The 15,221-nt window shown below is 46.2% G+C and overlaps 1 protein-coding gene and 1 long non-coding RNA gene across 3 annotated transcripts in view; one reads left to right on the top strand and one right to left on the bottom strand.

The window, feature by feature from the left end:
* ATG10 (autophagy related 10) overlaps positions 1 to 436 on the bottom strand; it is a 60,147-nt gene extending 59,711 nt beyond the window's left edge. The window contains exon 1 of the mRNA XM_033086464.1: positions 402 to 436. The gene's annotated coding sequence lies outside the window, so the exon portion shown is untranslated. The remainder of the gene's footprint in view (positions 1 to 401) is intronic.
* A 1,310-nt stretch (positions 437 to 1,746) lies between these two features.
* On the top strand, positions 1,747 to 6,026 carry LOC117011167. 2 transcript variants are annotated; one of them, XR_004420883.1, is made up of 6 exons: positions 1,747 to 1,796; positions 3,913 to 4,466; positions 4,585 to 4,744; positions 5,418 to 5,483; positions 5,606 to 5,724; positions 5,896 to 6,026. It is a non-coding gene; the product is annotated as an uncharacterized LOC117011167 (long non-coding RNA). The 2 variants fall into 2 exon arrangements; XR_004420882.1 differs by having other exon boundaries at positions 3,913 to 4,744.
* Positions 6,027 to 15,221: the final 9,195 nt, after the last annotated feature.

Raw genomic sequence — 15,221 nt, 5'->3', positions numbered from 1 at the left:
CACAGGAACGTGTCCAGCTGGGCTGGGCTGGCTCCACACAGGGACACTCCAGGCCCTCCCTGGGCAGCTGTTCCAGGGCTCTGCCCCTCCATGGACACGAGTTCTTCCTCCTGCTGGGCTGGAACTGCCTGCCCTTCATTGTATGGCACTGCAGCCCTGAGCAGAGCCCGGCCCCGTGCTCTCACACCCCTTTGAGGTGTTTATGTGGATGGATGAGACCCCCTCTCAGCCTTCCCTTATCCAGACTCTGTGGAAGAGCCCCGAGCCCCTCACGGGCCTGCCCGGCTGATGGAGCCCCGCACTGATTTTTACTTTTCCTCCTCTCCTCGGTCTTCCCGGCCCCGGCAGACAGGGTCGGGGGGAGCGGGAGGGATCAGCCCCGCTCGCCGCCCCTCACGTACCGTGTGCTCCTCCTCCTTTTCCTTTTCCTCCTCTTTTTCCTGCTTTTCCTCCTCCTCCTCCTCCTCCTCCCGCCGCTCCGGGAGCGCGCCCGCCCCGCCGCGCATGCGCAGCCCCGCGGGGGGGGGGCGAGGGCCGGGTGCGCGTGCGCGCGGGGCGGGAGCGCGGGAAGGGGAGAGTGAGGGGTGAGGGGTGAGAGGAGTGAGGGAATGGTGGAGTGAGAGGGAATGGGGGAGTGAGGGAATGGAGGATGAGGGAAAGGGTGAGTGGGAATGGGGGAGTGAGGGAATGGGGGAGTGAGGGAATGGAGGAGTGGGGGAATGGAGAAATGATGGAATGGAGGAGTGAGGGAATGGAGGAGTGAGGGAATGAGGGAATGGAGGATGAGGGAAAGGGTGAGGGGGAATGGAGGAGTGAGGGAATGGAGGAGTGGGGGAATGGAGGAGTGAGGGAATGGAGGAGTGAGGGAATGGGGGTGAGGGAATGGGGGAGTGAGGGAATGGAGGAGTGGGGGAATGGAGGAGTGACGGAATGGGGGTGAGGGAGTGGAGGGGTGAGGGAATGGAGGAGTGAAGGGAATGGATGAGGGAATGGAGGAGTGAGAGTATGGGGGAGTGAGGGAATGGGGGGTGAGGGAATGGGGATGAGGGAATGGGGGAGTGAGGGAATGGAGGAGTGAAGGAGTGGAGGTGAGGGAATGGAGGAGTGAGGGAATGGAGGGGTGAGGGAATGGGGATGAGGGAATGGAGGAGTGAGGGAATGGGGGAGTGAGGGAATGGAGGAGTGAGGGAATGAGGATGAGGGAATGGGGGAGTGAGGGAATGGAGGTGAGGTAATGGAGGAGTGAGGGAATGGAGGAGTGAGGGAATGGGGGTGAGGGAATGGAGGGGTGGGGGAATGGGGGAATGGAGGAGTGAGGGAATGGGGGAAAGATGGAATGGGGGGAATGGAGGAGTGAGGGAATGGAGTAGTGAGGGAACAGAGAAGTGAGAGGGAAAATGGAGGGGAGGAAATGGGGGAGTGAGGGAATGGAGGAGTGAGGGAATGGGGATCAGGGAATGGGGGCGAGGGGTGAAGGAGTGAAGGGATGAGAAATGAAATCATGAGGAAATGAAGGCATGAGGGGATGGATGAGAGCAATGATGAGATGAAGGAATGAGAGGGATGAGGGAATGAAGGAGTGGGGGGATGAAGGAGTGGGGGGATGAAGGAGTGATGAGGAATGAAATCATGAGGGAATGAAGGAGTGAGGCTATGAAGGAAAGAAGGAGTTGGAGGGATGAGATCATGAGGGAATGAAGGAGTCAAAGGATGAGGGAGTGAGGAAGTGGGAGGATGAGAGGGATAAGGGGATGAGAGAGATGAGGAAATGAAGAAATGACGGGATGAGAGATGAGGTAATGGAGGGATGAGAAGGATGAAGGCATGATGGAATGAAGGAGGGAGAAATTGGGGGATGAGGGAATGAGAGGGAACGGCGGGATGCAGGGAGTGTAAGGGATGAGGGCTGTAAGGCATATGAGGGGATAAAGGGAATGAGAGGAATGAAGGAAATGAGGAGGATGAGGGTCCTGGAGGAGCCCTCCTTGCATCCAGCCATCATCCTGCCCTCCGTGAGGCTTAGCCCAGGCTGCTCTTCCACCAGGCAGCAGCTGGCCTAGCCACCTTCCTCTCCCAAATAAATTTACAATATTACTTTTTGAGGTGTGGGGTTAACATGGCCAGGGGGTCACCTGTGCACTGTCCTTCCTAAGCCATTTCCAGGAGGTGTATTCCAGCTGTTTCTGTAATTCCCTGTAGGTCTGAGAATTTGGGAGGGGCATCAAAGCTGTTCTGCCACGCAAACGCTGCGGGAATTATTTTTGAATTAAAGAGTCTGTTAAACCATACATTTTTCAGTGGTAAAGTCTTGTCTAGGCAGTCCAAGGTAGTGTGTGCAGAATGCACTGCAACAGAATGGACGTAAAATCTTTGTTTTAGCTGTAAACTGCTGTTTTAAATAGTTCTAGGGTTGTTGTTTTTATAGTAAACCACAGCTACTCCACCAGTCTGGAGACCACACTACTCAGGGAGAGCTTCTGTATGCAAATGGTGTTTTGTGATGTGACATTTTCCCAACTGTGCACTCCCTAATTTCCTTGTAATTTGCTGGGTGTGGAGAGCTCAGGAAGGCAAAGCTTTTTTTCATTTTATTTCTTTCTGAAATATTCCTGAGGTAAAGTGTTTCTCTTTGTTCTTAACATCCCTGTTAGCAGCCAAATCTTTCAAATAAATACCAGAGTTCATATGTAAAGATGATTTTTCACCATGTGTGATCAATGAAATGTTCCATCTAAATTTGCAGTTTACAACATAAGCAAAGTTTTACTTCATTAAGTTATACTGGAGAATTATTAATTGTATTATGTGCATTGAACAGATTATGGTGCCTTCATAGATTGCTACTTTCACTGCACACATAATTTTTAAAATCAGCTGCATAAGTTTGGGTGATGCCATTATAGCTACAGGCTGTGATGCTATAGCCATTATTTAATAATCAAAATTAATTAATTATTTATATCATTCTTTACTGTTTTTTTTTTCTTTTTTTTTTTTTTTAATTTGGTGATTACAACATCGTGTTGTCACCCACCCCTGAGTTTTGGGGGAGGCTTTTTGCACTGTGGAGTGTTCTCTCTAGGCCATTTTTTGCTAACAGTAAATGCGTGTGGTAATGAAAAAACGTCACGTAATGTGCATTTCCTTGGAAGCTACAGCTCCTGATTTCTAATTTTAGCTTTGTTACTGTCTCTCTGGATTATCTTAGGGAAGAATCATGGGGTTTGAGACATGGCTCATGCAAAAAGTGGCTGAGAGGGCCCTGATTTTCTGTAGAAGTTGGCAGAGGAGTTGCCATGGCTGAAAAAATAAGGCTGAGCAGAGTGAAATTCTGTTCCTGCAGCACCTGGTATCAGCTTGGTCATCTCCAGTCCCGTTGCCAGGGCACTGCAGTGGATTGCAGTGTGTGCCTCTTTACCAAGGGAAATGCATCTGCTGAGGCTCTGAAATTGCTGGACAAGAAGTCCCAAAGTGGGGGGGTTCTCTCCTCTCTCTTCCTCCTTTTGCCTGAAAAAATGCCTCGGGTTTCCATCTCATCTCTGTCATGCCAGAGCATTAATAGCCCTGTTCCTTGTGCCACTGCTTAGATGTTTATACACTTTTATGCATTAGAAGGTCATCAGACCTTTTAATTTTCCTCTAAATATACCATCATGCATTTAGAATATATATAGTTTTCATATATTATCATTGATGATGAATGGCCAAAATCATTGATGCAATTACCAAATTTTTATCACCTATCAAAAAGAAAAACGTTTCAGAGTAAATTGCAGTTGTTGTAGGAACTTTGTTGATTGGGAATTTTAGAACTAAACTAAATAGAGATTGTGGAGAATAATCCTTTATCAGCCAGACTGGCTGACCTCTGAAATGTCTTTTTCATCTCTTCATCCTGCTCTTTTGTCCCAGGAAACGCAGCTCCAGCCCAAACCCCTTGATCAGTCGAGCAGTTCATGCAGCACTCCACTCTCCAAAGGAGAAAAGGTGACACTACAGCTCCCAGACTGACAGAATTAACACCATGTACCCTTCATTCCGTGAATCTTCCTCTGTGTGCTTCATCTCCTGACAAAGTAATTCCTCACAGCAATTCTAATGCTACTTCTTACACTTTGTTCTTTGATTACTCTTAATTTCTGACACTGAGTGATGTTGCTAGGACAAAAAGGGATGATAATTTGTGCTTGGCAGTACCTGTGTTGCAAAGTTTTGTAAAAAAAAATAATATTGCCAGGTGGGTCAAATCAGAAATAATGGTGTAGCAAAAGCAAAATGCTTCTGGGAATGTTTTGTGAGGCTGCTGGACAGCATGCTCAAACCATTCAATTTGTGCTATAACACAAAGTTTCTTTCTTTTTCTGTGCTAATATGTAATAAGAACTAAAAATAAGATATTCTGCATTTTTCTGCTGTGTTTGTTCAGGAGACTCAGTAGCCAAAATTCTGTCCATTGATAGAACTTGGTAAGTAGACAGTTACTCCTTCAAAATTGTTAACAAACCCTATTTTCCAGTAATCACTGTAATACCACTCTTCTTTTGTGAGGTACACAAGAAGTGTTATTTTTCCTCTTGCTGGCAGAAAAGGAAGAATAAAGTGACCTGTTGAAGACTGTGGTCACTGCTGGGCTGGTGAATGGAGATGAATTTTGTCAACTCGTACTGACAACTCTGTGCCTTCACCTGTTGAGCTCTTGGGCCCTGTGACTGTGCTGAAAGTTCAAAAGGGAATAAACTGAGAGGTACACAAACAGCATCCATTTTTCATTAAGGTTTTTATTCCACTCCAGTGGCAAGAGTTTCCAATCAGCACTGAAGGAAGTACAGTCACAAGGTTTGTTTCCACCTTCTGTTTTTAGCAATTTTCCCTTTTCCATTTTACATAAAAGTTGAATAAATCTTTCAGAGTTCTGATTATTTTTTTTCGTTTGTTTTGTATTCTCTTCCAGTTACTGTTATTCACATTCCTTTCTTGCTTTTTTAATTTTTTTTCTTCTCTTATTAGCCCAATATATATCAACCCCAACTTGGCACAGGCTATCTAGAAAATACTGATGCCAATCATGCAAAAGGTAGCAACAGTTGAAAGTCTCAAAAGTGTTGCTCCTGGGAGGTAAATTTAATTTGGAGGGTGTTGCAGCTAGTCAGAAGGACTGCTTGATGCAGAAAGAATGATTTTTAATTAATTAAATAAATAATTCTTAATTCTAATAAATAGGCAAATTTGTCTTTCTTGTTTTATTAAACCACCAAACTAAAATACCAGTGTCAAGTTTGCTAAAAAGTCCGAAACAAGTACAAAGTGCAGTGCGTGAAATATTTTTGTTGGTGGATCAGAACTAGGATTAATTTTATGCAAATAACATAAATGAAGCCTATTGCTGAGCTCCAGAGTAAATTACTCCTCTGGTACAGGTCTAAAGAATTCTTCTGCCTAAGGAGGCTGATCCAGATGAAGATTGAGAGAGAAATTCCTCACAGGTGAAGATAAAATAAAGTAGTTCAACAACAGAAGCCAAGCAAGAAGTAACACAATTTAAAAAGTATTTCTGTATAATTTTTTTTTAGTATTTATATATGCAATACATGTTGTGTCCCAACAGGTTGGACTTCACATTTGATGTCCCAGCACTGACTGCACACAACACCCTGCACACCAGGGATGTATGGGATCTATAAGTTCGACCCCAGGATTTCTGAGGAGCACCATTCCAAGATTTAGGTTTGGTTTCATTTTAATTTCTCCCCTATTTTCCCCCTTGCCTGTGACACCAACGTGACAAGCCCTAGAGCTTAAGCTCATAGCCCAACTGGGGCCCTTCCCAGTAAGTTGTTGCCATGGGGTGTTATCACTCCCTGTTATTTTAGTAACAGCTAATTTCTCTTACTAAAGACCATGAAATCCTCCTCTGGCTGCTCAGATCCCAGGAGGAAATGCCAGCTACACACCTAGCAGTGGAGCTTTTGGCACGCTGGAGACACGCCAGAGCTGTGGGAACGCCTCCTGATGGCAGCTGGGTGGAAATGGGGGGAATTATCGTGGGTTTGGGGGGTCTGGGGAGGGGGACAAGGGGCTTGGGGGGAGCTTTGGGGGTGTCTGAGGGGGCTGTAGGGGAATTAATGGGTTTGGGTGTTAAGGAGAGTTTGGGGCAGCTGTTTGGGGGTTTCATGGGTTTGGGGAGGTCTGGGGGGCTGTGGAGTTTTGGGGGTCACTCTAAAGTGTTTTAATGTGTTTGGGGAGGTCTGGGGGGCTGTGGAGTTTTTGGGGTTGCTGTAGGGGGGATTTAAAGGGTTTGGGGAGGTTTGGGGTGTTATGGAGCTTTTGGGGTTGCTGTAGGGGGAGATTTAATGGGTTTGGGGAGGTCTGGGGGGCTGTGGAGTTTTTGGGGTCACTGTAAGGTGTTTTAATGGGTTTGGGGAGATCTGGGGGGCTGTGGAGTTTTTGGGGTCACTGTAGGGGGGATTTAATGGTTTTGGGGAGGTGTGGGGGGCTGTGGAGTTTTTGGGTTGCTGTAAGGGGGATTTAAAGGGTTTGGGGAGTTTTTGGGAGCTGTGGAGTTTTTGGGATTGCTGTAGGGGGGAATTAATGGGTTTGGGGAGATCTGGGGGGCTGTGGAGTTTTTAGGGTCACTGTAGGGGGTGGAGTTCACGGTTTTGGGGAGGTCTGGGGTGTTGTGGAGTTTTGGGGGTCACTCTAAAGTGTTTTAATGGTTTTGGGGAGGTCTGGGGGGCTGTGAAGCTTTTGGGATTGCTGTAGGGGGGATTTAATGGGTTTGGGGATGTCTAGAGGGCTGTGGAGTTTTTGGGGTCACTGTAAGGTGTTTTCATGGGTGTGGAGAGATCTGGGGTGTTATGGAGCTTTTGGGGTTGCTGTAAGGGGGATTTAAAGGGGTTGGGGAGTTTTTGGGAGCTGTGGAGTTTTTGGGATTGCTGTAGGGGGGAATTAATGGGTTTGGGGAGTTTTTGGGAGCTGTAGAGTTTTTGGGATTGCTGTAGGGGGGATTTAATGAGTTTGGGAGGTCTGGGGTGTTATGGAGTTTTTGGGGTCGCTGTAGGGGGTGGGGTTCATGGGTTTGGGGAGGTCTGGGGGGCTGTGGAGTTTTTGGGGTCACTCTAAGGTGTTTTAATGGGTTTGGGGAGGTCTGGGGGGCTGTGGAGTTTTTGGGGTCACTCTAAAGTGTTTTAATGAGTTTGGGGAGGTCTGGGGAGCTGTGGAGTTTTTGGGTATGCTGTAGGGGGGATTTAATGGGTTTGGGGAGGTCTAGAGGGCTGTGGAGTTTTTGGGGTCACTGTAAGGTGTTTTAATGGGTGTGGAGAGGTCTGGGGTGTTATGGAGCTTTTGGGGTTGCTGTAGGGGGGGATTTAAAGGGGTTGGGGAGTTTTTGGGAGCTGTGGAGTTTTGGGGATTGCTGTAGGAGGAATTTAATGGGTTTGGGGAGGTCTGGGGTGTTATGGAGCTTTTGGGGTTGGTGTAGGGGGGATTTCATGGGTTTGGGGATGTCTAGAGGGCTGTGGAGATTTTGGGGTTGCTGTAGGGGGGATTTAAAGGGTTTGGGGAGTTTTTGGGAGCTGTGGAGTTTTTGGGATTGCTGTAGGGGGGAATTAATGGGTTTTTGGAGGTCTGAGGAGCTGTAGTGTTTTTAGGGTCACTGTAGGGGGTGGAGTTCATGGTTTTGGGGAGGTCTGGGGTGTTGTGGGGTTTTTGGAGTCACTCTAAGGTGTTTTAATGAGTTTGGGGAGGTCTGGGGTGTTGTGGAGTTTTTGGGGTTGCTGTAGGGGGGATTTAATGGGTTTGGGGAGGTCTGGGGTGTTATGGAGCTTTTGGGGTTGCTGTAGGGGGGATTTAAAGGGGTTGGGGAGTTTTTGGGAGCTGTGGAGTTTTTGGGGTTGCTGTAGGGGGGATTTAATGGGTTTGGGGAGGCCTGGGGAGCTGTGGAGTTTTTGGGGTTGCTGTAGGGGGCATTTAATGAGTTTGGGGAGGTCTGGGGGGCTGTGGGGTTTTTGGGGTTGCTGTAGGAGGGATTTAATGGGTTTGGGGAGGTCTGGGGGGCTGTGGAGTTTTTGGGGTTGCTGTAGGGGGGATTTAATGGGTTTGGGGAGGTCTAGAGGGCTGTGGAGTTTTTGGGGTTGCTGTAGGGGGGATTTAATGGGTTTGGGGAGGTCTGGAGTGTTATGGAGTTTTTGGGGTCACTCTAAGGTGTTTTAATGGGTTTGGGGAGTTTTTGGGAGCTGTGGAGTTTTTGGAATTGCTGTAGGGGGAATTTAATGGGTTTGGGGATGTCTAGAGGGCTGTGGAGTTTTTGGGGTCACTCTAAGGTGTTTTAATGAGTTTGGGGAGGTCTGGGGGGCTGTGGAGTTTTTGGTGTCGCTGTAGGGGGGATTTAGTGGGTTTGGGGAGATCTGGGGAGCTGTGGAATTTTTGGGGTCACTGTAGGGGGTGGGGTTCATGGGTTTGGGGAGGTCTGGGGGCTGTGGAGTTTTTGGGGTTGCTGTAGGGGGTTTTCATGGATTTATGGGGGTCTGAGAGGGACTAGAGGGGCACAAGGGGATGGGGTTGCTCTGGGGTGTTACAGGTATGGGACACTCTAGGGGGTGTGGTGGGGGCTTTGGAGGGATTATGGGGTTTTTAGGGAGGTCTGGGGAGGCTGTTGGGGTTTGTCATGGATTTGTGATGGTCTGGGAGGATCTGGGGGAGCTCTCAGGACAAGATATTTTACTTCTCTCTGCCCCTCCTAATACAACAGTTGTGGCACTGGAGAAAATCCCTGTGTTTTAATGTCCTCACCAACATAAGATCATGCCCTCCAACTACACATTTTTAAGATACCTCTTTCTCTCATTTGTTAATGATAAGAATTTTCTTCACATCACCAAAAATGAAGAGGTTAGCATGTGCTAAAATATCACCTTTACCCTAGATTTCACTTTTTTAAAATACATAAGTTTATTTATAGCACCCACGCTTTTGTTTATCATTATTTAGTCAAGGCCAAGGACTTTTTGTCCTTCTTTTGAATTAGAGTCCAGGAATTTACCACAACTTCCAAAAGTCGTATCAGCAGTTAAAACAGAGGTATTATCAAATCCAGTTTTGTTTAAGTTTGATGGTTATTTTTCCCCATAACAGCTGTACATTTATCCAGATAAAGTTTGAATCCTGCAGCATAATCACTGCATGTATCAATATCCAGCAAGATGATCCTTTGAATGTTGCTGGAATACTTTCCTGATCCTAAAACTGCAGAAGTGTGTGCAAAAAAAGGATTTGTTGGGGTCCAACACTCCAATCCAGAAAAATTTCAGCACTTGCAGTTTCAGCACTTTTGGTCCCCGCCTAATAATTACCTCAAAATTTCTTATTTTCAGTCCATGATTCCCAAATGCAGTGACCCACTTGACCAAATTTTCCCTGGCACAAGGGCTCACTGAAGTATTTACCTACAGCACAGTTACACCACACGGGAAGATTTCAGGCAGGGCAGGGGGTAGAGGTTATCCAAACCACTTCCAACCCGCATCCCCAGCACTTCCACCAGGTAAATAGTGCAGCAGGAGCCGGAGGAAATCAGGCAGAGAAGAGTCTCGGAGCAATCTGCCAGCGAAATTTGAATGATTTATTTAATAACACTGTGAAATAGCACACTTTAGCTTCAGTAGCTCATCAGCCTGGCTCCCCTGATCTGTGCGCGGCGCTGGCAGCTCCTTAACATAACAATGGGATCCACGGGCCAAACTCTGGGAGGCTGTGTCAGAATTCATTCAGCCCAGCAATCATTCTGCATTATCCGGGCTGGTTGGTGGGGCTGCAACACCTGAGGAATGACAAACCCGGGTCAGTCCTGAGCAGCGCTCAGGCTAAACCGCGCTGAAGAGATTTCTCTTCCCAGGGATTTTCACAGCGGCTGAATTCGAGGAGCAAAGCCAAAATAAGATGTAAAATTAAGCGGTGGATGGCTGTACACAGCTGTTGGTGATTTGTAGAGGCCAGAGAGGTGCTTATCCTGCATGTAAGAATAGTGGAATGTGCCCCCGAGCACCAATTCAAAGGAGACCCACCCAGCTGCTTTTCCCAGCTTCTTTTGCCTGCCGTCCCGACACTTGACCCAAATCCAGGTCACTTTCTGCTTACATAATTTCACGATTATAAGCCGCACGGAGTATAAGCCGCACTTCTGGGTGCCAGCAACTTTTTGTTCTTTGTCCATACATAAGCCACACCTGATTATAAGCCGCACATTACAATCCAGAGTGTGATCAAAGGTATCTGTTCTATCACCATCTGTTTAGGGTGGGGCAGTGATCCTGATCTCTGTGGGAGGTATTCTGCTAATGGGCCATCCATTGAAACCAGGCAGGGCATTGTTCTTTATCTTTTCACAACCCATCCTTCCTCCAGCCAGTCATTTTCTGCTCATGGCCATTGAGTCCCACTGTGGGACTGATAAAATTACTGCATCCCATTGGGAGTTGCTCCAGCCAGGGGGAAGAGCCCAACATTTCTTACCAAGATAAAAACAGAGGGTTTGGGACACTAAGGGAGCCCCTTTCTCCACTGGACTCCAGAGGAAAACCGGATTTCTCCACATCCCCACTGGAGCTCCGGAGGGAAACTGCACCTTGTACAGGAGCACTGCTCCAGCTGAGCCACATCTGTCACTGCAGGAGGATGCAGCCACCATGGGATGGGACTGCTGCCAACACCCTGCCTGACGGGTGTCAGGTTGTACTCTGACTGTGTCAGGGTTTGGGGTTTGTTCTTTGTAGTGCTGTATTTCTATTTTAATTTCCCTAGTAAAGAACTGTTATTCCTAATTCCCATCTCTTTGCCTGAGAGCCCCTTGATTTCCAAATTATAATAATTTGGAGGGAGGGGGTTTACATTCTCCATTTCAAAGAGAAGCTCCTGCCTTTCTCAGCAGACACCTGTCCTCCAAACTAAAACAGCAACTTTTCATTCTTTGTCCATATATAAACCACACCTGATTATAAGCCGCACTTTGGGTTCGGACCAAAATTTTAGTCAAAATGGTGCGGCTTATAATCGTGAAATTACTGTAATCCCTTCCATCCCAAATCCTGCCAACTTCTTCTGTCCCCTCACCTGCTCACAGCCAAACAACGTGGCTTTACGGATATCATTTCCTTGGTGTAAAAACACACCTCCGTGTTTGTTTGCAACAACACCTGCAAATGTTGTCTGTCTGGCAAACCACCTTGCCTTTTTTAGGGAAATGTTTACACACCGAGGAGGCTAAAAGCACCTTGGGAGATGACAGCTCATCGTGGGTTTCCAGAAGCTGAGGAACAGCTGCTCTGTGCTGTTTTACCAGCTGGGGAATTGCTGGGGGCTGGTGGCGAGGCTGGTGTCGCCTGTTTTCAGCTCTCACCTTCTCCCATCCCTGCCCCTGCTCTCTCTGTTGCCTTTGGCAGGTCACTGGCTCCTTGCTGCTGTTTCCACCCACCTGCGGAATGAGGATGAGGAGGGTAATGGAAGAGGTGTTTTGAAGATCAGTTCAATAGTACTTAAGGCCCTTTCAGACGCTCAAGTGAGAGCATGGGTGTATAGAAAATCAAAGTATAATTATTATGAAAATGTACAGTATTGTTCAGGGTGAAAGGGAAGGGAAGGCAGGATGATGAGATAATCAGACCACTGGAACTGAAGGATTTTGAGACATGATATTAGGTAAGTAGAAAGAAGCATTTTTAATTGAGCCTAGGGAGTGTGTTCCCAGCAAGAAACGTTCGTTTCTTTAATTTATCTTTTTTTTTGTGTTAACCTTTTAGGTTGGACAAGCCTCTAAGAGCATCAAGTGCAACCTTTCACCCAGCACCACATGCTCACCACTAAACTGTGTCCCCAGGTGCCACAATGTTGGTGGCCTGAAAGAAATATGGCAGTGTGGCTGGGAATGGGAAGCTGTGAAATGGTGTTTTAAGGGCTCAAGCCTGTGACCATATTCACCATATCAGTAAATACAACATTAATAAGTCTAGATTTAGGTCTCCCTACTGTTCTGTTGTTACTGGTTGTATTATCATATGAAGGTTTACTGGAGATAATATAAGTTTGTTGTAATTCTGAGTCTATCTAAAAGCACCTGAAGATTCACCATGTTTGAATTTGTTGGAGATGAACGATCCAAACTGACCCACATTCCCCTCAGATTAATTTGGTTGTTCCTGAGGAGCCCATGTTACTTCTGCAGCCAGTATTCCTTTTCAGAGGACAGGAAACAGAGTGCCTCCAGCTCAATCCAAAAAGGATAAAGGGGTGGCATTTACAAACCTCACATTGCCTCAAATCACATCAGCTGTAGCTGTTCTGTACACGATGTGAAGTCAGGCACAGGTGAGATGCAACACTCAGAGTGTGGAACTCGTGTTACCCTACATTTCATTTCCTGGGCTTGGTCTGCTCGTTTGGATTCCACAGTATCCTGAACATTCCAGCAGCAGCCCTCTTGTTGGGGTTTCTATTTATAGCATTCTCTCTCTTCACTGGATGCCCCTCCACGTTACTTCCAAAGAGGCAGTAATTAGGATCTGAAAGCAGAATTCATATATCTTTAATAATTTAATTTTGACACTAAATATACCTAATATTCTTGCAAAAGACAATAATTTTTTCATTACTCTTTACTATACTGTGAAAGAGGGTGCATTTCTAAACGTTCATTTTTCACATTTTCTCCTGTTTTTCTCTTATGTATTTGGGGGCTAACAGCCACCATCTCCACAAATTCCAGATTTCACACATGCACATATTTAGCCATAAGGCAATTCTGAACTTTCAAAATTAAGCATACAGCTATTCCCTGTAGGATACAAGATTTCTTTTGCATTCTAAATAATTTCTCTCTTCATAGCAGAGCTACTTAGCTCTGTGTAGAGCCAGACTTTGGCACTGAATTGGGGAGACAGGTTTGAAGGAGGGACTCTTGGATGGATAAGGACCTGGCTGGATGGCTGCATCCAAAAAAGTTACAGGAAATCACTCAGCATCCAAGTGGCAACCAGTAACCAGTGGCATAACAAATTAATATCAGCACCTAAAAGGGAGCTGGAGAGGGAATTTGGGCAAGGACTTGGAGGGACAGGACACACGGAATGGCTTCCCAATGCCAGAGGGCAGGGCTGGATGGGATATTGGGCAGGAATTGTTCCCTGGGAGGGTGGGCAGAGCTGGGATGGAATTCCCAGAGAAGCTGTGGCTGCCCCTGGATCCCTGGAATGTTCAGTTCCAGGCTGGACACTGGGGCAGGAGTGGGAACGATGAGCCTTAAGATCCTTTCCAACCCAAACCAACCTGTGATTCCATGATTCTACAACTTTAAAGGGAAAAAACCAAAGCCAAGAAATACTCAGCAACCTTAATCCTGAGCACACTGCCAGTGCAGCTCTGACTATTGCTGCTGGTGCTGTTGGGAACACCAGCAGTGGCACTACAGAGGAATATTTCTTCCTTCCCATCTCTTGTCGGGCATTAACTCAGGCACCAGTTAATGAACTCGGGGCTGCAGTTCTCACTCTGCAGCACCCCACAGCTGTTGTGCTCCTCACCAACCCCTGTCCCTGCTCACAAGAGGTTCAGCAAGTTTGGAAAGGAAAACTGCAAGTGAGAAGGGGTTTGAATAGCAGAGCTGAGTATTTCTTCCCTCTGACTATTCGAGTTATTTTTTCATTGTGGAAACTTTACTCCAGAATTGCCTTTTCAGTGTGTGGGAATCAGACAGATAGCAATTTTGAGAATGTCTTGAGGGAGCAAGGTGATTTGAGTGATGAGACTCATAAGCCTTGTAATTACCGTAATTATGAGACCATACCTCTACAGGTAAGAACTCATAAGTAAAAACATTAGCATGACCATTTAAGAAGCTCAGTAATTCATTCCAGGGCATGTGGTTACAGTGCAATGCTTAACATAAACTTCATGACTCTGCTGGCACTTGGCCTTGCCTCTGGAGCGTGTATCCATCCTGCAAGCGTGGGTCCCTTTGTCCCGTGCTATTTGTGTGCAATTTTCTAAATGCAAGTCCACAGCATCAGCAGTTACAGCTGGTCAGACCTTGCCCAGGGTTTTAGACATTGTTAGAGCTGCAGCTTTATAAAGAAGTAGTGGAAACACTGGGGTGTTCTGGCTCGTGCGGATTTTACTCTGAGAAATCCATGTCCAAAAGGAGCCCCAAAACCAGGACTTTTCTATCCTACATGTGCCTTACTCCAATCCCAACCTGCTGCCTGGGATGGATGAGCAAGAAAAACTTGGCAGTGTGAAGAAATGCCTCATTCTTGTCCATTCTGTGCTCTTTTTTATTTTGTTTGTTGTTTGTTTACTCAGCACTTCAGCGCCAGGTTATATCTTCTGTCAGCACAAACATCACAAACCCTCTCACTGAGACAAGGCTGGTAGGAATAAGAAGAGTCTCTCCCTGAGCAGACATGCCGAGGCAGGGAGTGCAAAAAAACACAGGGCCATTAGATGGGATATTGTTAATATTCTTCAAAGTTTGTATCCATGAGCTATAGCATGAACTGCCAGCCACAAAGTGATGGTATCGTATGGAAACTGCAGACGATCCTTTTGATCACAATATTTCTTGAAGGTGTGTGCAGGACAAGTTTGTACGAATCAGAGCTTGTTTGGGGTTTTTATTTATACTCATTTCCCTGAGTTTTATTTCATGGGGGAATACCTGCATTGTTCACCACTTGCATTTTCGATGCTAGCGAGAATATTTTATCTCCCAGTGGTTTCTCCATTCCAGTGTCGCAATTTTGTTTGGACTTTGAGTCATTCCAGTCACACAAAGGTACTACTCCATGCTAAAATCACTTTTAGTATCAATCAGTTTCAGTTACAGGTGAAATTCATTATTTATTTAGAACTTTATCGATGAGGAGTCATTGTAATACTTGCAATCCAATTAAAACATGCTTGGAAAGTTAAAACAAGCTGCAGTTTTCAATCAAATAAAAAAAAAAAATTCACTGCATTTGTCCTTCCACAAAGCAAAACCAGCCTCATAACCTTTGCATTATCTCTCTGTCTTTTTATTTGTGCTGATCTTGCATTAAAAGGTTGCAATAGCTACTTTCCAGATAAGGAAAGAATTTGGGGGTTGAGATAAACATTGGATTTAAGCATTTTCTCTCTTCTGGTCTTCTTTTCTGGTTGTTGTTTGGTTTTTGTTTGTTTGCTTGTTCATTTTGTGGGGT

The sequence above is a fragment of the Catharus ustulatus genome, assembly GCF_009819885.2.
Source record: "Catharus ustulatus isolate bCatUst1 chromosome Z unlocalized genomic scaffold, bCatUst1.pri.v2 scaffold_26_arrow_ctg1, whole genome shotgun sequence".
NCBI classification, from domain to species: Eukaryota; Metazoa; Chordata; class Aves; order Passeriformes; family Turdidae; genus Catharus; species Catharus ustulatus.
This window is presented reverse-complemented; position numbering and strand designations above follow the sequence as displayed.